Consider the following 23,631-nt stretch of genomic DNA (forward strand, 5'->3'; position numbering starts at 1 on the left):
ACTCACTCTCTCTCTCCCCTAGTCTCTCTCACTCCGTTCAGTCTCTCTCTCTCCCAGTCTCTCTCTCCCATCTCTCACTCTCCCTCTCCTAGTCTATCTCTCACCCCAGCCTGTCTCTCTGTCTAGCTGCCTCTGTCTCTCTCCAGCAGTCGCTCTATCCACAGTCGCTCTGTCCCCCAGTCTCTCTTGTCCAGACTCACTCTCTCCCCCAGTTGCAATCTCACTCTCCCCATTCTCTCTCCCTCCACCAGTCTCTCACTCTCCCCCAGTAGCTCTCTCCTCGTTTCTCTCTCTCACTCCAGTCTCTCTCTCTTCAGTTTCTCTCTCAATCCCCCAGTCTCTCTCTATCTCCACAATCTCTCTCTCCCCAGTCTCTCTGCCCCCCTAGTCTCACTCTCTCTCCCGTCTCTCACTCTCCCACTCCCAGTTTCTCTCGCCCCAGTCTTTCTCTCTCTCTAGCATTCTCTGTCTCTCTCCAGCAGTCGCTCTATCCACAGTCGCTCTGTCCCCCAGTCTCTCTCCCCCAGTCTCACTCTCTCTCCCCCAGTTGCTATCTCAATCTCCCCAGTCTCTCTCGCTCCAGCAGTCTCTCACTCTCAACAGGTCTCTCTCTCTCTCCTCAAGTTACTCTCTCACTCACACCAGTCTCTCTATCCAGTTTCTCTCTCCATCCCCCAGTCTCTCTCTATCTCCCCAATCTCTCTGTATCTCCCCAGTCTCTCTATCTCTCTCCCCAGTCTCATTCTCTCCCCCCTCTTTCTCTACCCAGCCTCTCTATCTCTAGTCTCTCTCTCCAGTTTCTCTCTCTCTCTCTCTCTCTCTTTCTCTCTCTCCTCACTCTCTATTTACCCGTCTTTCTCTCTCTCCCAGTCTAGCTCTCTGTAGCCCAATCTTTCTCTCTCTCACCCAGGTCTCTCTCTCTCCCCCTCCCCCTCCCTTTCTCTCTCTCCTTCGATATGTATGTGACAAGGAAAAGACTGGCAAAAGTAAATGTAGGTCCTTCACAGTCAGCGACGGGAGAATTTATAATGGGGAGTGAGGAAATGGATGAGAAATTAAAGAAATACTATGTTTCTCTCTTCATAGCAGAAGACACAAAGTAACTCCCAGAAATACGAGAAAACCAAAGTCGTGACGAGAATGAGGAACTTAAAGAAATTGTTATTAGTAAAAAAATTACCAGCAAAATTAATGGGACTAAAAGTCGATAAATCCAAGGTTTTGAAAAGGTGGCCATTGGACTGGTGGACGCATTGTTTGTCATCTTCCAACATTCTATAGATTCATACAGGTCTCCAAAGGGAACAGTGAGAAGACACGTACAACGACGACCTCAGGAAGAATACACTTGCCATAGAGGGAGTGAAACGAAAGTTCACAAGATTGATTTCTGGGATGGCGGGACTGTTGTTTCAGAAGAGATTGAGTAAACTAGGTATGTATTCTCTTGAATTGAGAAGAATGAGAGAGGGTCTCATTGAATCAGACACAATTATTACAGTGCTTGATAGGATGAAGGCTGGGAGATTGTTTCCCTTGGTGGGGAGTCTAGTACCAGGGGCCAGAGCCTCAAGATATAGGGAAGGCCACTGAGGACTGAGATGAGAAGAAATTTCTTCTCACAGAGCGTGGTGAATCTTTAGAATTCTCTACCCTACAGGGCTGTGGAGGCTCAGTCATTGGGTATAATCAAAGCAGAAGTTGATAGATTTCTGACTAGTAATGGCATGAAGTGATATGGCAACAGGGCCGGTGAATGGAGTTGAGGCAGAAGGTTAGACATGATCTCATTGAGTAGCGGAGCAGGGCCGAATGGTCTACTCCTGCTTCTGTGTCTTATGTTCCTATGTTCTCCCGTAGTCTCTCTCTACCTCTCCCAAGTCTCTCTGTCTCCCCCAGTTTCTCTCACAACCTCTCCCTAGGCTCTCTCTCTATCTTCAAGCCTCGCCCTTTGTCTCAGAATCCGCTCCATGGAGGAGCATGAGCCGAGCTTGTGTTTCTCTTTCCATAACGTGTATAGACTGTGTGATCAGCAGCCTGAAGGATGAAGACTGTTCTATGACGTCATCGCAACCTGACGCACTAAGTGTCAGCAAATCCTTTTATGCCAGGCTGAACGATGCGAAGCCCACAATTGCGTGGCATCCCACTCCCTCCTGTCGTCTATTTGTAGGGTTTATATGACAGCAAGTGGGAGAGTCTGGATTATCTGCTAACTCTGGACGAGCTGACAAAGGCCATCCTGTCCTTCGAGATGAGTAAAACTCCCTGAAGCGTCGGCTTACCGGTCGAGTTATATTCGGCTCTGTGGGACTGGAATGGTCCAGAGCTGCTGGAAGTGTACGGGGAATGCTTCTTGCTGGCAGCATGTCAGGATCCATGAGGAAAGGCATCATCACGCTCATCTACAAGCAGAAATGGGAGAGGGAACAAATCAGCAAGTGGCGGCCTATTTCGCTGCTTAATGTGGATTACAAAATTCTGTCCAAGGTCATCGCCAATCGTGTCTAGGCTGCTCTGCAGCTGGCGATTCACCCTGATCAGACCTGCACCGTAACCGACAGGAGGATCTCTGCTACACTTGCGCTAATCAGGGCTATGATCGCCTACGTGCGTGACAGATGGGTGGACACCTGCTTAATCATCTTGGAACAGGAGAAGGCCTTTGACAGAATTTCGCACACGTACATGATGGATGCGATCCCCAAAATGGGGTTGGGAAGGGAATCCGTAATTGGATACAACTGCTCTGCACAGACATCATCAACGCCGTTCTAATCAACGGGTGTGATTCGGAAAGCTGTCAGATTAAATTTGGTGTCAGGCATGGCTGTCCTCTCTCCTCTGTCCTGTTCCTGTGTTGTATCGAAGCTTTTGCTGAGTCCATCAGGAAGGAGGCGGCCATAAGAGGGGTGATGATCCCAGGCAGCAGAGGCACTCAGGTCAGGGTCTCCTTGTACGTGGAAGACGTCAATGTCTTTTGCTTGCTTCCACTGTCGGTCTGAAGACTGCTGAGCAACTGCGACCATTTGGAACTGGCATCGGGAGCCAAGGGAAATCGCATCAAACGCTAAGCCATGATCTTTGGCAACTGGGCCGCCCTATTCTTTATTCCATTCACCCTCGGTCGGCAAACAGCAAGTGTCACTACGTGATGATGTACAATGTACTGCTTTTTTCAGTATTGTGCTCTATGTTACATGTTTTTTGGATTGTATTGTAATTTATTTTGACAAATATTCAAATAGATTTTGACCAATTTTATGAATAAACTATAATTTGAAATAAAAACAACCTATTATCAGTTTAGGCTCAGTGGGGAAAGGCCAGTGTTTACGGCGCTCCCACCATTGTACACTGAGGGGCTGGAAACAGTGGTAAATCCCCCTCGGGCCTTATATTTCAAATTGCTTTATTGTAAATGTACATAACATTTCAAATTTAACTGCAATGAAGCCTCTCACGACTTCCATTGAATGTATTCAACCTCGACTGAACGATGTGAAATATGACCTGGGCATTGTGGGTAAAGAGTCACTGTTCCAGGGCACTGTGGGAGAAGGGCTCGAGACAGGCCCCCTGGGCATTGTGGGTAAAGAGTCACTGTTCCAGGGCACCGTGGGTGAAGGGCACGAGACAGGCCCCCTGGGCATTGTGGGTAAAAAGTCACTGTTCCAGGGCACTGTGGGTGAAGGGCTCGTGACAGGTCCCCTGGGCATTGTGGTTAAAGAGTCACTGTTCCAGGGCACTGTGGGTGAAGGGCTCGAGACAGGCCCCCTGGTCATTGTGTGTAAGTTCCTGAAGCTGATTATAGCCTCCTGTGGGTGTTTGATTGTAAATGGTTTCTGACCACTGTTAATGTGCCTAAACTGTTAAGCTGACCCAGATAACAGAAACCACAAAGTGTGTAGGCAGCTCAGGTGACAGAGAATAACTTGTCCGTGGTTTTTCTAAGTAATTGTTACGTGCAAAATCAACATGTTGACCTTTGTTGTTTTTCAAGCATAAAGTTTTGTCGTAGTTGGCAAGATACCCTTCTTGGATCCACAAGACTGGCGGTCGAGTAAGTATAATTTTTATGCCTTACTTGATCAGAACGGTGGGATGGATAACGAAAGTTTATCCGTGAACCTGTAACTTGTGGGGACCGGCAGCGTCGGATGGTAGAGAGACTGAGGCGCTTCATAGAGATGGTCAGAAATAATCCACGGTGAGAACCCGAGAGAGCCTAGCCGAGGAAGGTGGTGAGGACCACAAAGATAAAACAGAGGTGTTCAGAACCGACCCATGGTGAGAGGCCGAGTGATCCTAGCCCAGGAAGGTGGTGAGACCCACAAAGGTAAACAGAGGTGAAAGAACCGACGCATGGTGAGAGGCCGAGGCAGACTTGCCGAGGGAGATGTTCTGAACCACAAAGATAAGGTAGAGGTGCTCAGAACTGAACACGGTGAGAGGCCGAGAGACCCGAGCCGGCGCAGAAGGTCAGAGTAAAACCAAGCAGGTTGCACACATTGGTTAGCGTAAAACCAGGCGGGCTGCAGACGCTGGTTAGCGTAAAACCAGGCGGGATGCAGACGCAGGTTAGCGTAAAACTAGGCGGGCTGTAGACGCTGGTAAGATTAAAACCAGGTGGGATGCAAATGCTGGTTAGAGTCAAACCAAGCGGGCTGAAGATGCTGGTTAGAGATAAACCAAGCGGGCTGCAGATGCTGCTGGAGTAAAACCAGGCGGGTTGCAGCCAATGTTTAGAGTAAAACCAGGCGGGTTGCAGCCACTGTTTAAAGTAAAACCAGGCGGGTTGCAGCCACTGTTTAGAGTAAAACCAGGCGGGTTGCAGACGCTGTTTAGAGTAAAACCAGGCGAGTTGCAGACGCTGTTTAGAGTAAAACCAGGCGGGCTGCAACGTTGGTTAGTATAAAATCAGGCGGGTTGTAGACGCTGATGAGAGTAAAACCAAGCGGGTTGCAGACGCTGGTTAGAGTAAAACCAGGCGAGTTGCAGACGCTGATTAGAGTAAAACCAGGTGGGATGCATACATTGGTTTGAGTAACACCAGGCGGGTTGCAGACGCTGGTTAGAGTAAATCCAGGCGGGTTGCAGACACTGGTTAGAGTAAACCAGGCTCGTTGCAGACGTTGATTAGAGTAAAACAAGGCGGGTTGCAGACGCTGGTTAGATTAAAACCAGGTGGGTTGCAGAAGCTGGTCTGCGTTAACCACGTGGGCTGAAGACGCTGGTTAGAGTAAAACCAGGCAATTTGCAGACGCTGATTAGCGTAAAAACCAGGCGGGTTGCAGACGCTGGTTAGAGTAAAACCAGGTGGGTTGTAGACGCTGGTTGGAGTAAAACCAGGCGTGTTGCAGATGCTGGTTAGGGTAAAACCAGGCGGGTTGCAGATTCTGGTTAGAGTGAATCCAGGTGGGTTGCAGACACTGGTCTGAGTAAACCAGGCGAGTTGCAGACGTCACGCTCCGGTTACATGCCACGCAGGCCTGGATGTGTAATAGAGAATTTAGAGAAGTAGCCATGTCACAGACAGAAAAGTCAGACCCGGATGGGGCCCCGAGGGTTCTATAACGGGTTATCTGGTGGATAAGAATTAGAAAAATTGAGAAAATGAGAAAAGATGGTTGGGACCCGGACGGATTCCTGGAAGCCCAGAAAGCATGGTGGGTAGTACAGAAGAAGGACAAGGAAGGGAAAGCTGTGGTAATACTCACCAATCTGTAATTAGGACAATGTAGACGAGTAAAAAAAAATCGGCTCCACGAAACCCAAGAAACGACAGAAAAGGTAGCCGCATTGTTGCATCCATATGACAGTAGTGACGATGACGATGACATTGACTGGAATAACTTAGCGGATGTAATGAAGGACAGGAACCTTGGCAAAAGGGGCCAAAGGATCTCTGGACCCAAAACCGGACTCACTAAGCAAATCTGGGGGGCCACCAGTGTCAGAGGTTAGTAGATTGGGGACATCAGTCAGAATTACAGATTTAGATTCCAGACCACCGCAAAAACTATTCTGGTGACTGGAGTGGGGGGAAGTAACATTAAAGCTAAGGTAAATGAACCAGTACTCCTGGAAGCGGCCGGGATAACAATTCCCGGCCACATCTGGGTATGTAAGAATAATGAAGTTACTATCATAGGGATGGACCTATTAAGAAATTTAGCAGCCATTACAGACCCAAAAGGGGGCAGGATATTCGTACATACGCCTGATTGTAAAAAGGGGTGGCGAGGCACAGTGGCCGCCTTAACAGCCAGTAATGGAAACCCTTGGGAACATCATGGACCCTGGGGAAACTTGTGTCTACAAGTTAGTGGGGTGTGGGCAAAACATAAAATGGATTGTGGGAATGTGGGAATGGATCCACTTCATGTCTCTGGGCCAGAGCACACCCCACGCAAACAAGACCCTATTAAAAGGGAAGAACAGGAAGCGATGGTTAGAATAGTGAAATAATTCGAAGAACGAGGAGTAATGAGAGAAAGCCAATCCACCACGAATTCACCTGTGTGGCCGGTGGGAGAGCCGGACGTTTCACACCGTTTAATGATAGATTACACCGCCTTGAATGAGGTGATACCAAGAGAATACCCCATAGTATCTAGCCCCCACAGTATTGGACATAGCTCATGGATTTTGGTCCATTCCATTGGCACCGGAGTCACAAAATAATTTTCCCGTTACGGTAGGAGAGAAAAAATATACATGGATCCGATTGACACAAGGATTCAACAATAGCCCGGCTTTACTCCACAGATTAATGAACCAAGTACCAGAAAGTGTCCAGTTGGAGAACGGGCGTACAGATATCCAATATGTGGACGACTTACTAAAAGCCTCCATAGCCAACAATGGTCATGTGCGAGCTCTGCTGACCATATGAGAATTCTTAGACGAGGCTGGACTGATGGCCAGTCCCAAGAAAGCCGAGGTAGGCAAATGTCAGGAGCATTATCTGGGGTATAACACCGCCCAGGGGCAGCGCAGCATGCCCGAAGACCATAAAAGGTCTATTGAGGGAATGCCAAGACCAACAGATGTTGGCGGGCTTGTTTAATTACTGCAGGAATTTTGTGGAAGGTTTCGCCGAAAAGGCAGACCACATTCAGAAACTATTTAAAGGGGGCCATCCACCGAGCACCCCGGGAGAATGGGGACAGGAGCAAGATATGGCTTATAGTGATCTAAAGCGGGCTTTACTACATGCCCTGGCTAGCTCTGCACTGGCAGAGGGGCAGTACTGAGGGAGCGCTGCACTGTCAGTGGGGCAGTACTGAGTGAGTGCCGCACTGTCGGAGTAGCAGTAATGAGGGAGCGTGCACTGTCGGAGGGCAGTACTGAGTGAATTCCAGACTGTCAGTGGGGCAGTACTGAGGGAGCGTGGCACAGTCGAAGCGGCAGTTCTGTAGGAGCGCTGCACTGCCGAATGTTTGGTATGGAGGGAGCGCTGCACAGTCGCAGTGGCGGTACTGAGGGGGCACTGCTCTGTCGGTGAGGCAGTATTGAGGGAGCGCTGCACTGTCGGAGGGGCGGTACTGAGGGAGTGCTGCACTGTCGGTGGGATAGTACTATCGGGGCGCTGCTGGGATTCATTGCTGTGACTTGGGCGTCCCTGGAAAGGCCAACAATTATTGCCCATCCATAATTGCCCTCGAGAAGGCGGTGGTGAGCTGCCTTCTAAACCCCTGCAGACCATGTGCTGAAGGTACTCCAACAGTGCTTTTTGGGAGAGATTTCCAGTTTTTTGACTAAGCAACAAAGAAGGATCGGCGTTACATTTCTACGTCAGGATCCTTGGTGACGTGGAGGTGAATCTGTAGGTGGTGGTGCTCCCATGTGTCTGCTGCCCTTGCCCCTCTAGGTGGTAGAGATCGCGGGTTTGGGAGGTGCTGCCGAAGAAGCCTTGGTGTGCTGCTGCAGTGCATCTTGTAGATGGTACATACTGCAGCCACGGTATGCCGGTGGTGGAGGGAGTGAATGTTTATGGTGGCGAATGGGTTGCCAATCAAGCAGAATGCTTCGTCTTTGATAGACTCGAGTTTCTTGAGTGTTGTTGGAGCTGCACTCATCCAGGCAATTGGAGAGTATTCCATCAAACTCAGTAGTTGTGCCGTGTATATGGTGGCATGGATTTGGTGAGGCAGGATGTGAGACACCGCCACAGTATACGTAGCTTCTGACCTGCACTTGTTGCCACAGTATTTATGTGGCTGATCCAGTTAACTTAGAAAAACAGTAACACAGAAGATGGGAGCAATTGTAGGCCATTCGGCCCCTCGAGCCTGTTCCGCCATTTAATTAGATCGTGGCTGATCCTGCAAATTCAGTACCCTGTCCCTGCTTTCTCCCCATATCCCTTGATCCCCTTAGACTGAAGAAATATATCTAACTGCTTCTTGAAAGTATTTAATGAATTAGCCTCAACTGCTTTTATTGGTAGAGAATTCCACAGGTTCACCACTGTCTGGGTGCAGGAATTCCTCCTCATCTCAGTCCTAAATGGCTTATCCCTTTATCCTTAGACTGTGACCCCTGGTGCTGGACTCCCCCGCCATCGGGAACATCCTTCCTGCATCTGGTCTGTCTAGTCCTGTTAGAATTTTATAAGTTTAAATGAGATCCCCTCACATTCTTCTTAACAGTAGTGAATATAAGCCTAATCGACCCAATTTCTCCACAAACTTCATTCCTGCCATCCCAGCTATAAACCTGGAGAATCTTCGATGCACTCCCTCCATGTCAAGGGCATCCTTCCTCAGATAAGGCGACCAAAACTGCACACAATACTCAAGGTGTGGTCCCACTAATGCCCTGTACATCTGCAGCAAGACATCCTTGCTCCTGTACTCGAATCCTCTCGCTCTGAAGGCCAACGTACCATTTGCCTTCTTAACCGCCTGCTGCATCTGCATGCTTACCTTCAGCGACTGGTGAACAATTACACCCAGGTGTCGTTGCACTTCCCCTTTTCCCAACCTATTGCCGTTCAGTAAATAATCTGTCTTCCTGTGTTCGCCATCGAAGTAAATAACCTCGCATTTATCCACATTATACTACATTTGCCATGAAGCTGCCACAATCACCCAATCAGTCCAATCATACTGGAGTTTATCTTCATCCTCCTCACAGCACACACGCCCACCCAGCATTGTGTCGTCTGCAAACTTGGAGATTTTACATCTAGTTCCATCGTCTAGATCATTTATATATATTCTGAGTATATTTATTGTGAATAGCTGGAGTCCTAGCAGCGAACCCTGCGGTACCCCACTAGTCACTGCCTGCCACTCGAAAAAGACCCGTTCTCTATTGAAGATAGTACCTTACCCCAAATTCCATGTGCTTTTACTTTTCATGCTTATCTCTTATGCGGGACCTTATCGAAAGACTTCTGAATCTCCAAATACACCACATCCAATGGTTCTCCCTTATCTATTCTATCAGTTACATCCTCAAAAAATTCCAGTAGGTTAATCAAGCTTGATTTACCTTTTGTAAATCCATGTTGACTGTCCGATCAGTTCACTGTTTTCCAAGTGCACTGCTATTACATTTTTTACAATGGACTAGCATTTTCCCCACTACCGATGTCAGGTTATCGGTCTATAATTCCCCATTTTCACTTAAACACCTTTTTTAAGTAGTGGGGTTACATTAGCTATTCTCCAATTCATGGGAACTGTTCCTGAATCTATAGAATTTTGGAAGATGACCACCAAAGCATCTACTATTTCTACAGCCACTTCCTTAAGTACCCGAGGATGTAGATTATCTGGCAATGGTGATTTATTGGCCTTCAATTCCGTCAATTTCCTTAACAGCATTTTCCTACAAATACTGATATCAATTCCTCCCTCTCATTAGACCGTATGATCCCTGATATCTCTGGGATGTTGTTTCTGTCCTCCTTTGTGAAGAAAGATCCAAAGTATATATTTAATTGGCCTGCCATTTCTTTGTTCCCGATTATAAATTCCCCTGATTCTGACTGCAAGGGACCTACGCTTGACTTCACCAATCTTTTCCTCTTCATGTATATCTATAGAAGCTTTAACAGTCAATTTTTAGGTTCCCTGAAATCTTACTCTCATAATCTATTTCCCCTTCTTTATTAATCCCTTTGTCCCCCTTTGCTGAAACCTAAACTCCTCCCAATCCTCAGGTTGCTGCTTTTTCTGGCCAAAGTACATGTCCTCTCCTTGGATCTTATGCAATCCCTAACTTCTCTTGTTAAGCACGGTTTAGTCAAATCTTTTGTTTTATTTTTATGCCAAACAGTGATGAACAAATTCTATAGTTCATCCATGCGATCCTTAAATGTTTTCCATTGCATATCCACCGTCAACCCTTTAAGTAACGTTCCCCAATCCATCCTAGCCAACTCGTGCATTGTGCCATCATAGTTTCCTTTATTTAACTTCAGGACACTAGTCTCTGAGTCAAATACTTCACTCTCCATTTTACTGAAGAATTCTATCATATTATGGTAGCTCCACCCCAAGGGGCCTCGCACAAAAAGATTTCTAATTAATCATTTCTCATTACTTAATACCCATTCTAAGATGGCCTGATCTCTAGTTGGTTCCTCGACCTATTGATCCAGGAAAGCATCCTGTGTACACTCTAGGAATTCATCCTCAACAGTGTTGTTGCTTATTTCGTTAGCCCAATCTATATGTAGATTAAAGTCACCCATGATAACTTCTGTGCCCTTATATCATGCGTCTCTAATTTCCAGTTTAGTGCCATCCCCAACCTCAGCATTACACTTTGAGGATCTGTGTACAACTCCTACTAACGTTTTCTGCCCCTTGGTGTTTCTCAGCTCTACCCGTACTGATTCCGCATCATCAGAGCTAATATCCTTCCTAACGGTTGTATTTATCTCCTCTTTAACGAGCAATGCTACTCTACCTTCTTTTCCTTTTTTTCCTGTCCTTCCTGAAATTGAATACCCCTGGATGTTGTATTCCCAGTCTCAGTCACCCTGGAGTTATGTCTCTGTAATCCCAATTATATCATATCCGTTAAGATCTATTTGTGCAGCTAATTCATCCACATTATTACGAATGCTCCTTGCATTAAGACAGAAAGACTTCAGGCTTGATTTTTTTAACACACTTAGCCCTTTTAGAATTATTATTTACTGTAGCACTCTTTGATTTACACTTTTGGTTTCTCAGCCTTCCACTTTTTCTTTTTCCCTTCCTGTCTTTTGATTCTATCCTTGCTTCCCTTTCCTCTGTCTCCATGCACAGGTTCCCAACCCCCTGCCATTTTAGTTTAAACCCTCCACAACCGCAGTAGCAAACAGTCCCCCTAGGACATCGGTACCATTCCCGCCCAGGTGCAACCCATAAAATTTGTACTGGTCCCTCCTGCCACAGAACCAGTTCCAATGTCCCAGGAATTTGAATTCGTCCCCCTTGCTCCATTCCTGTAGCCACGTTTTGACCTGAAATATCCTTCTATTTCCACTCTGACTAGCATGTGGCACTGGTCGCGTTCCTGAGATTACTACCTTTGAGCTTCTATTATTAAAGATACCTCCTGACTCCCTCTATTCAGCCTTTAGGACCTCATCCCGTTTTTTCCTATAGCGTTGGTACCTATATGCTGCCGGACATGTTTCTGGTCACTGCCGACCCCCAATTGTTGATGGTGGGGGATTCGGTGATGGTAACGCAGTTGACTGTCAGGAGCAGTAATAAGACTCTCGCTTTTTGGAGATAATCATTCCCTGGCACTTCTGTGGCTTGTGTTGCCTGCCATTAATCAGTCCAAGCCTGAACATAGTCCAGGACTTGTTGCATGCGGGCATGGACTGATTCATTATCTGAGGTTTTGTGAATGGAAGAAAATCTGTGCAGTGATCAGCGAACATTCCCATTTTTCATCTTATGTTGGATGGAAGTTCATCGATGATGCAGCTGAGGATGGTTGGGCCTAGGACACTGCCCTGAGGAGCTCATGCAGCGAAGTCCTGGGGCTGTGATGACTGAACATCTGTTAAGGAATGGCCATCTACAGAAAATACACCATCATATATAGAATTGTAGCTTTATTAAACATGACAAACTGAGATTGAGAATCTAAAAGCCTCAACGATGGAAACGCTGAAACGACATACAGTCTTTTGAGGTAAAATAAGTTGTTGTCACTGAAACAATAGCCCTATCGAAGCAGAGGGTTAGAGCTTTCGGAAAGTAAGAAGTTTTGGGAAGAACACAATGGTATAATGTTAAGGTGTCAAAAATTAAAACTTCGGGAAACAGACAAACAGAACATTAAAGAAACATTTGCCTTCATAAATATGACATCAAGTGAAACACGGAGATAGGAAGTCTGTGTTAAAACCAACTGAGGTAGCTAAGAAGACATTGATGTACCCAGTTGAAGTGGTTTTAATTTACATTTTTTAAAAGATACAAGCAGAAGACGTTCATGATAATGACATCAAGTAGAACCACTGCTGTCACATTGTTTACATGATAATTTTTGAACACCTAATGGAGATTCACGAGTCTGAATGATACAAGCTGAACTGACTTTAATAATAGCAGGTGTCAACAAAAAAATGACTTAAGATAATTAGCTTACATCAGCAGAAAACCTCAAAGGTTATACCACTGAAAACATGGTATAAATATAGAACACACAAATAGGAAGACAGAATTCGCTGTAAGGGGCAAAGCGATTCTTGGCTTCAGAGGCAGGCACCCTAAGGACGCAACCCTTTGGGTCTCGGGTATCAAAGGTATTTGATTGTGGTGGATATCCTGGAATATGAACTAAGAAATGTAAAAATGTAACGAAGTTAAAATTTGAAAATAAGTATCTCTGAGAATAAAAATTGAACGCTATTTGTTTTTGGAACTTTGAAAGTTGCGATTGCTGTAATTACATGTCGGTGCTTTAATGAATCTATATATTTTTAGAATTGTCTCACATAGTACTTCTGTATTAAACTCGCAAACTCAGTCTCTGTACACTCTTTGGTGAGGAGTTGCAGAATTCTGGGGGAGATATCCAGACACTCATAATGCCCGGAAGTTTACAGTCCAGTTAACCTTATTAAAAGTGCTATCTGGAGGACGGTAACATCTTCAGCTCGTTTCTTTCCTTCAGGGAGAGTTAGTCTGGATCTTTAGGCTCAATTAAGCGTTTTATGATTCGGCTCTCTCTAACATTAGTTGAAAGTGAAAGTCTGGGGAATACACCTAATCCAGGGTGGCCCGAAAGGGTCTACGACTAGTAATTATCCCTTTACTTCAACCACCACAACCATCTTCATTTGGGCTAGGTATGACACCAGCCAGTGGAGCGTTTCCCCTCTGATTCCGAATGACTTCAATTTTACTAGGGATCCTTGATGCCACTCTCGGTCAAATGCAGCCTTGATGTCAAGGGCAGTCATTCTCACCTCACCGCTGGAATTAAGCTACTTCTTCCATGTTTGGATCAAGGCTGTAATGAAGTCGGGAGCCGTGTGGTCTTGGCGGAACCGAAACTGGGCATCAGTGAGCAGGCTATTGGTGATTAAATTCCGCTTAATAGCACTTTCGATGACACCTTCCAGCATTTGGATGTTGATTGAGAGTAGACTGATGTGGCGGTAAATGGCCGGGTTAGATTTGTCCTGCTTTTTGAGGACAGGACAAACCTGGATAGTTTTTCACATTGTCAGATAGATGCCAATGTTGTAGCTGCAATGCAACAGCTTGGCTAGATGCGCGGCTAATTCTGCAGCATAATCTTCAGCACGAAGTTATCCGGGCCCACAGACTTTGCTGTATCCAGAGCACTCAGTCGTTTTTTAGATGTCACGTGGAGTGAATCGAATTGGTTGAAGACAGGCGTCTGTGTTGGAGGGGACCTCAGTAGGAGTCCGATATGTATCATCCACTCTGCACTTCAGGCTGAAGATGGTTAATAATCCTTCAGCCTTATCTTTTTGTACTCATGTCTTGGGCTCCACCATCATTGAGGATGGGGATATTCATGTAGCCTCCACCTCCCGTTTGTTGCTTAATGGTCCACCCCTACTCACGGCTGGATATGGCAGGACTGCAGAGCTTTGATCTGATCCGTTGATGGTGGGATCGCTTCGCCCTGTCTACAGCATGCTATTTCAGCTTTTGAGCATGCATTTAGTCCTGTGTTGCAGCTTCCCAGGTTGGCAACTCAATTTTACGTATGCCTGGTGATACTCCCAGCATCCTCTGCTCCACTCCTTATTGAACTAGCATTGGTCCCCTGGCTTGATGGTAATGGTAGAGTAAGATATATGTCGGGCCATGAGTTTACTGGTTGTGGTGGCTACAATCCTGCTGCTGATGATGGCCCATAGTGCCCCATGGATGCCCAGTTTTGAGATGCTGGAACTGTTCTGAATCTATCCAGTTTAGCACGGTGGTAGTGCCACACAACACGATGGAGGGTGTCCTCAGTGGGAAGATGGCACTTCGTCTCCACAATTCCTGTGTGCTGGTCAAATCTACAAATGCTGTCATGGAAAGGTGCATCTGCGATAGGGCAAGGTGAAGTAAATTTTTGCCTCATGCTGGTTCTCTGACTTCCTGTCGCAGGCCGAGACTGCTATGTCCTTCAGGATTTGGTCATCTCGGTCAGTAGTGGAGCTACCAAGCCATTCCTGGTGATAGATATTGAAGTCCCCCACGCAGAATTCATTCTGTGCCCTTGATGCTCTCAGTGCTTCTTCCATGTGATGTTCAACATGGAAGAGTAGTGATCGATCAGCTGAGGGAGGGTGGTATGTGGAAATCAGTAGGTCGTTTCCTTGTCCATGCTTGACCTGAAGCTATATGTCTTCATGGGGTCCGGAGTCAATGTTGCTTTCGCTTCGCTGGGAGTGTTTGATGGGGCCGTGCAGTGGGCGACTTACTCTGTATCTAACCCGAGCTGTACCTGCACTGGGAGTGTTTGAAGTGATAGTTTGGATGGAGCATCTCTCTGTATCTATCCAGTGCTGTTCCTGCCCAGGGACTGGTTGATGGGACAGTGTAGTGCAAGCTTTACTTTGTATCTAATCAGTGCTTTACCTGCTTTCCGAGTGTTAGAATGGACAGTGTACAAGGTGCTTTCCTCTCCAGCAACTCATGCTGTATCTATACTGGGATTGATTGATGGGACAGTGCAGATGAAGCTTTACTCTACGTTTCACCAGTGCTGCACGTGCACTGGTAGTGTTTGATGAAACAGTGCAGAGGGTGATTTACTCTGTATCTAAGCAGTGTTGTACGTGCCCAGGTAGTGTTTGATCGGACAATGTGGATGAAGCATTACTCTTTATCTAACCATTGCTTCACATGGTCTGGGAGTGTTGATGGGAGAGTTCGGTGGGAGATTTAGTTTTTATTTAACCCGTGCTGTACCATCCCTGGTAATGTTAGATGGGGCAGTTTCGAGGGAGCTTTACTCTGTATCTAACCCGTGCTGTAAATGCCATGGGAGTGTTTGATGGGGCAGCGTAGAGGGAGCTTCACTCTGTATCTAACCCTTGTTGTACCTGTCCTGGGACTGCATGTTGGGAGAGTGCAGAGGGATCTTTGCTCTGTATCTAACCAGTGCTGTTCGTGCCCTGGGAGAGTTTGATGGTACAATGTAGTGGAAGCTTTACACTTAATCTAACCATTGCTTTGCAAGTCCTAGGACAGTTAGTTGGGACAGGGTGAAATGAGATTTACTCTTTATCTAACCCGTGCTGTGCCTGCCCCGGGACTGTTACATGGGACAGCGTAGAGGGAACTTTACTCTGTATCTAACCAGTGCTGAACGTGCGCTGGGAGTGATTGACGGGAGAGTGAAGTGGAAGCTTTACTCTGTATCTAACCCGTGCTGGAACTGCCATAGAACTGTTTCATGGGACAAAGTTTATTTTCTACTCGTTTGCTTATGGGATGTGGGCGTCACTGGCAATGCCAGCATTTATTGCCCATCTCTAATTGCCGTTGAAGATGGTTGTCAGCCACCTTCTTGAAATGCTGCAGTCCGTGTGGTGAAGGTACTCCCACAGTACTGTTAGGGAGGGAGTTCCATGATTTTGACTCAGCGATGATGAAGGATCGGAGATATACTTCTAAGTCAGGATGTTGTGTGACTTGGAGGGGAACTTGGAGGTGGTGGAGTTCCCATGCGCCTGCTGGGCTTGTCATTATAGGTGGTAGAGGTCGCGGGTTTGGAAGGTGCTTCAGAAGAAGCGCTGGCGAGTTGCTGCAGTGCATCTTGTAGATGGTGTTCACTGCAGCGACGTTATGCCGGTGGTGGAGGGAGTGAATGTTTAAGGTGGTGGATGGGCTGCCAGTCAAGCAGGCTGCATTGTCCTGCATGGTGTAAATCTTCTTAAGTGTTGCTGGAATTGCACTCATCCAGTCAAGTGGAAAGCATTCCATCACACTCCTTACTTGAGCCTTGTAGATGGTGGGAAGGCTTTGGGGAGTCAGGAGGTGAGACACTTGCCGCAGAATAAGTAGCCTCTGACATGCTGATCTTGCGATAGTATAATGTGGCTGGTCTAGTTAGGTTGCTGGTCAATGGTGCCCCCCAGGATGTTGATGGTGGGGGCCTCAGCGATGTTAATGCCACTGAATGTCAAGGGGCGGTCGTGAGACTCTCGTTGTTGGAGATAGTCATGGACAGGCACTTCTGTGGCCCGAATGTTACCTGCCACTTATCATCCCAAGCCTGAACGTCATTAACGTCCTGTTGCATGCGGGCATGGATTGCTTCATTACCTGAGCAGTTGTGAATGGCACTGAAAACAGTGCAGGCTGCAGCGTACATCCATATTTCTGACCTTATGATTGAGGGAAGTTCATTGGTGAAGCAACTGAAGCTGGTTGGGCCTAGTACACTGCCCTGAGGAACTCCTGCAGCGATGCCCTGGGGCTGTGATGATAGATTTTAATCACCATAACCATCTCCCTTTTTGCTATGTATGAATCCTGGCAGTTGTGAACTTTCCCCGTGATTCCCAGTTACTTCAATTTCACCAGGGCACCTTTATGGCACACTCGACCAAATGCGGCCTTGATGTGCAGAGGAAGAATCACTCTCTATTTAACTCGTGCTGTATCTGCCCAGGGAATGCTTGATAGATCTTTGCAGAGGAAGATTTACTCTGTACCTAACCGGTGCTGACGCTGCCCAGGGAGTGTTTGCTGGGACAGTGTAAAGGGAAATGTACTCTGTATCTAACCAGTGTTGTATGTGACCTGGGAGTGATGGATGGGAGACTGTAAAGGTAGATTTAATCTGTATCTAACCCATGTTGTAACAGCCCTGGGAGTGTTTCATGGGACAGTGTAGATGGAGCTTCACTCTGTATCTAAACCGTGCTGTACCTACCCTGGAAGTGTGTTATGTGACAGTGTGGAGGGTGCTTTACTCTGTCTCAAACCCGTGTTGTACCTGCTCTGCGAGTGTTTGATGGGACAGTGTAGAGGGAGATTTACTATTTATCTAACACGTGCTGGACCTGCCCTGGTACTGTTTGCTGGGACAGTATACAGGGAGCTTTACTCTGTATCTAACCCGTGCTGCACCTGTCCGGGAATGTTTGCTGGGGCAATGTAGCAGAAGCTTGACTCTGTATCTCACCAGTGCATTACCTACGTTTGGTTTTCGTGATGGGACAGAGCAGAGGAAGATTTATTCCGAATTGAACTTGTGCTGTACCTGCCCTGGGAGTGTTTGATCGGACAATGTGGAGGAAGCATTACACTTTATCTAAACATTGCTTTATTTGTGCTGGGCTTGCTTGATGGGACAGATTAGAGGGAGATTTACTTTGTATCTATACCGTGCTGTACATATTGTGGGAGTATTTGATTGGTCAGTGCAGAGGAAGATATATCTCTGTTTCACCAGAGCAGCACGTGCCCTGGGAGTGTATAATGGTACAATGTAGAGGGAACATTACTCTGTATCTAACCCGTGCTGTACCAGCCCTGGTTGTGTGTGCTGGGACTGTGTGGAGGGAGCTTTACTCTGTATCTAAACTGTGCTGTATCTGCCCTGGCTGTTTTTGATGGGGCAATGTAGGTGGAGCTTCACTTTTTATCTAACACTTGCTGTACCTGCCCTGGGAGTGTTTCATGGGACAATATAGAGGGAGATTTATTCTCTATCTAACTCATGCTGTACCTATCGTCGGTGTGTTTGCTGGGACAGTGCAGGGGAAGCGTGGCTCAGTATTTCACCAGAGCAGGACGTGCCTGGGATTGTTTGAAGTGACAATGTAATGGCAGCTTTACTCTGTATCTAACCCGTTCAGTACCTGCCCTTGGAGTGTTTGATAGTACAGTATAGAGTGAGGAATACAATGTATCGTACCAGTGTTTTATCTGCTTTGGGAGGTTTAATGGGTCAGTATAGCGAGAGCATTACTCTGTATGTAAACCATGCTCTACCTACCCTGGGAGTGTTTGATGGGACAGTGTAGAGGGTGGTTTATACGCTTTCTGACTCATGATGTACCTATCGTGGCATTGTTTGGTGGGACATTGCAGAGGAAACTATACTCTGTGTGTCACCAGAGCTGCATGTGCCCTGGACGTGTTTGATAGTTCAGTGTAGAGGGAGCTTTACTCTGTATCTCTGATATATCCCTTACCACTCACAGAAAAACTCTCTGATACACCGCACACCAATTACCGTAACACTCTAAAATAGCCCACAGAAACTTAAAACTTTGGTATGTCCCACACCACTCATTGTAACACTCTGATAAACCCCACACCCCTCACTGTAACACTCTGATATACCCCACACCTATCAATTTAACACTATGAAATACCCCACAACCCTCACTCTAATACGCTGATATACCTCACACCCCTCAAAGTAACACTCTGATAAACCTCACACTCTTCAAAGTAACACTATGATATACCCCAGAACCCTCACTGTAACACTCAGGTACATGCCACACCCCAGAAGCACCCTTACATATCCCACAGCACTCACTGCAACATGCTGATATACACACTCAACATTAAAACACCCTGATATCCCCACACACGCACTATGAACATTTGATATACGGCAAACCACTCACTGTAAGTCTCTGAAGTACCCCACACCTGTCACTCTAACTCTCTTATATACCACACACCTCTCAATGTAACAATCTGATATAGCCCGCAACCCTCACTGTAACAATCTGATATAGCCCACATCCCTCACTGTAACACCCTGATCTAACCACACCCCTCACTGTAACACTCTGATATACCCCACATTCCTCACTGTAACACGCGGATATACCCCACACAACATACTGTAATACATTGATATACCCACGCCCCTCACTGTAACAATTTGATATACCCCACAACTATCAATTTAACACTATGAAATACACCACATCCCTCACTGTAATACGCCGATATACCCCTCAACTATCAATTTAACACTATGAAATACCCCACACCCCTCACTGTAATACGGTGATATACCTCACACCCCTCAAAGTAACACTCTGATAAACCTCACACTCTTCAAAGTAACACTATGATATACCCCAGAAATCTCACTGTAACACTCAGATACATGCCACACCCCAGAAGCAACCTTATATATCCCACAGCACTCACTGCAACATGCTGATATACACACTCAACATTAAAACACCCTGATATACCCACACACGCACTATGTATATGTAATATACGGCACACCACTCACTGTAAGTCTCTGAAGTACCCCACAACTGTCACTCTAACTCTCTTATTTACCACACACCTCTCAATGTAACAATCTGATATAGCCCGCATCCCTCACTGTAATAATCTGATATAGCCCACATCCCTCACTGTAACACCCTGATCTAGCCACACCCCTCACTGTAACACTCTGATATACCCCACATTCCCCACTGTAACACGCTGATATACCCCACACAACATACTGTAATACTTTGATATAAACATACCCCTCACTGTAACACTTTGATATACCCCACTTCCCTCACATTAACACTCTGATTTACCCCACACCACTCACTGTAACAATCTGATATACCTCACATCCCTCACTGTAACAGTCTGATATACCACACACCCCTCACTGTAACACTCTGATATACCCCACACGCCTCACTGTAACACTCTGATATACCCCACACCCCTCACTCTAATACTGATATACGCGACACCGCTCACTGTAACACACTGATATACCCCACAACCCTCACTGTAACTACCTGATATAGCCCACACCCCTAACTGTAAAACTGATATACCCCACACCCCTCACTGTAAAACCCTGATATACCCCACACCCTTCACCGTAATACACTGATACAATCCACACCCCTCACTGTAGCACTGATATACCCCAAACCCCTCCCTGTAACACTCTGAAATACTCCACACACTCAGAGTAACACCCTGATATACCAGACAACCCTCATTGTAAAAATCTGATATACCCCAAACCCCTCACTGTAACACCCTGATATACACCACACATCATACTGTAACAATTTGATATACCCACGCCCCTCACTCTAACTCTCTTATATACCACACGCCCCTCACTGTAACAATCTGATGTACCCCATATCCCTCACTGTAACACCCTGATATACCCCACACCCCTCACTGTAACACTCTGATATACCCCGCAACCCTCACTGTAACACTCTGATATACCCCACACCCCTCACTGTAACACTCTGATATACCCCACACCCCTCACTGTAACACACTGATATACCCCACACCCCTCACTGTAACAATCTGATATACCCCACATCCCTCACTGCAACACCCTGATATATCCCACACATCATAATGTAACACTTTGATATACACACACCCCTCACTATAACTCCCTGATATACCCCACACCCCTCACTATAACTCTCTGATATACAAAGAAACATAGAAAAATAGGTGCAGCAGTAGGCCATTCGGCCATTCGAGCCTACTCCACCATTCAATATGATCATGGCTGATCCTTTATCACAATACCATATTACTGCTATCTCCCCAGATAACCCACACCACTCACTGTAACAATCTGATATATGCCCCGCACTGTGCTGTAACTCCCCACACCAATCACTCGAATACTGATTTACCTCGCACCACTCACTGTAACACACTCTGATATACTCCACCCCCTCACTGTTACACACTCTGATATACTCCACCACCTCACTGTAACACACTCAGATATACTCCACCCCCTCACTGTAAAGCATTCTGATATACTCCACCACCCCACTGTAACTCACTCTGATATACTCAACCCCGTCACTGAAACACACACTGATATACTCCACAACCCACACTGTAACACTCTGAAACAGCCCACACTGAAACACTCTGAAATACCCCACACTTCTGACTGTAAAATTCTGACATAAACCAAATGCCTCAAAAAACAATCTAATACACACCACACCACTAACTGTAACACTCTTATATATCCCACAACCCAATAACACTTAGATATCCCCATACCGCTCACTGTATCAATTTGATATACTCCTCCCCCTCACTACAACACACGCTGATACACCCACACCGCTCAATCTAACACTCTCATACACCCCACACCCATCGCTGTAACACTCTGATATACCCCACACCCTTCACTGTAACAGACTGATAAACTCCACACCCATCACTCTATAACCCTGATCTGCTCCACCCCCTCACTGTAACACACTCTGTTATACTCCATAGCCCACACTCTAACACTCTGATATACCCCACACCCCTCGCTGTAAATGTCTGACATACCCCACACCCCTCAATCTAACACTCTGATATACCCCACACCCCTCACTGTAACTGTCTGACATACCCCACACCCTTAAATCTAACACTTTGATATATCCCACACCTCAATCTAACACTCTGACATACCCCACACCCCTCGCTGTAAATGTCTGACATACCCCACACACCTCAATCTAACACTCTGATATACCCCACACCCCTCGCTGTAACTCTGACATACCCCACACCCCTCAATCTAACACTCTGATATACCCCACACCCCTCACTCTAACACTCTGACATACCCCACACCCCTCGCTGTAACTGTCTGACATACCCCACAACCCTCACTGTAACAGACTGATATACCCCACACCCATCACTGTAGCACTCTGATATACCACACATCCTCACTGTAAAAATCTCTGATATACCGCACCCCCCTCACTTTAACATGCTGATACACCCCACACACCTCAATATAACACTGAAATACCCCGCAACCCACAAAGTGACACTGATACATCCTTAACCCTCAATGTAATATTCTGCTTTACCTCACATCATTCACGTTAACTCTCTTAAGCACACCAAACTCTGCATCGTTACACCCCACACCAGTCACGGTAATACTGATATAACTCGCATCAATCACTGTTGTCACTGCCACTTTGATCCCATGGGCTTCAATTTTGGTAATATGTGTTAATTTTTCAAGCATCTTTTCAAAGTATAGGGAAATTGTGAAAGTGTGAGTAATATCAATCAGAAAATCATAGAATTGGTGAGCCAAGCTTTGTTGATAATTTGTTTAGCGGAACTTGAGTCCCGACTCTGACCACAGACCTGGACTGGTTTCAATCAGTAAATTTCACAATCGGTGATTTTATTCCCATTTCATTATTTACATTTATTTGTTCTCAGGATATAGGTGATTCTTTCAAGGCCAGTATTACTTGCCTATTCCCAGTTACCCATGATAAAATGGGGAGCTTTCCTCTTTACCGCTGCAGTCCATGTGGTTAAAGTGCTCCCACAATACGATAACGGAAGGAACTTCAGGCTTTTGACCAAATGACGAAGAAGGAACGTTGAGATACTTGAAGGGTTCAGTGGGATAGTGGTTATCTTGCTGGATTAATAAACCAGATGCCTGGACAAATGATCCTGTAGTTCAAATCCCGGCAGCTGGGGAATTTAAATTAATTAATTAAACAAATCTGGAGTAAAAAGTTAGTGTCAGTAACGGTGACGATGAAACTACTGGATTGTCGTTAAAAACACATTTGGTTCACTAATGTCCTTCAGGGAAGGAAATCTGCCGTCGTTACCCATTCTGGACGAAATATGACTCCAAACCCACCGCAATGTGGTTGACTCTTAACGACCCTCTGAATTGACTTAGCCATCCACGCTGTTGTTTGAGACGGCTCACCACCAAATTCTACAGGGCAATTAGAGATGGACAATAAATGCTGGATATGCCTGCGACGTCCATGTTCCAAGAATGAGTAACACAATCATATCATAATGATTTATAAAGGGTTATAATGATGTAAACAGAGTCGCCATCATTTTGCGGGCCAGCAGAGCTGCCATCTTTGTAAGCGACGCTCGAGCCGCCCTCTTTGATAGGGGCGCCAGGGCCGCCATCTTTGTAAGGGACGCTCGAGCCGCCCTCTTTGATAGGGGCGCCAGGGCCGCCATCTTTGTAAGCGACGCTCGAGCCGCCCTCTTTGGTAGGGGCGCCAGGGCCGCCATCTTTGTAGGAGACGCTAGAGCCGCCACCTTTGTTAGCGGCGCCAGGGCCGCCATTTTTCTGTGAGGCACCGGGGCCGCCATCTGTGTTATGTGAATGTCCCCG

Source organism: Somniosus microcephalus, unplaced genomic scaffold (assembly GCF_052327205.1).
Source record: "Somniosus microcephalus isolate GS21.2 unplaced genomic scaffold, FLI_Smic_1.0 unresolved_chr2, whole genome shotgun sequence".
Lineage (NCBI taxonomy): Eukaryota > Metazoa > Chordata > Chondrichthyes > Squaliformes > Somniosidae > Somniosus > Somniosus microcephalus.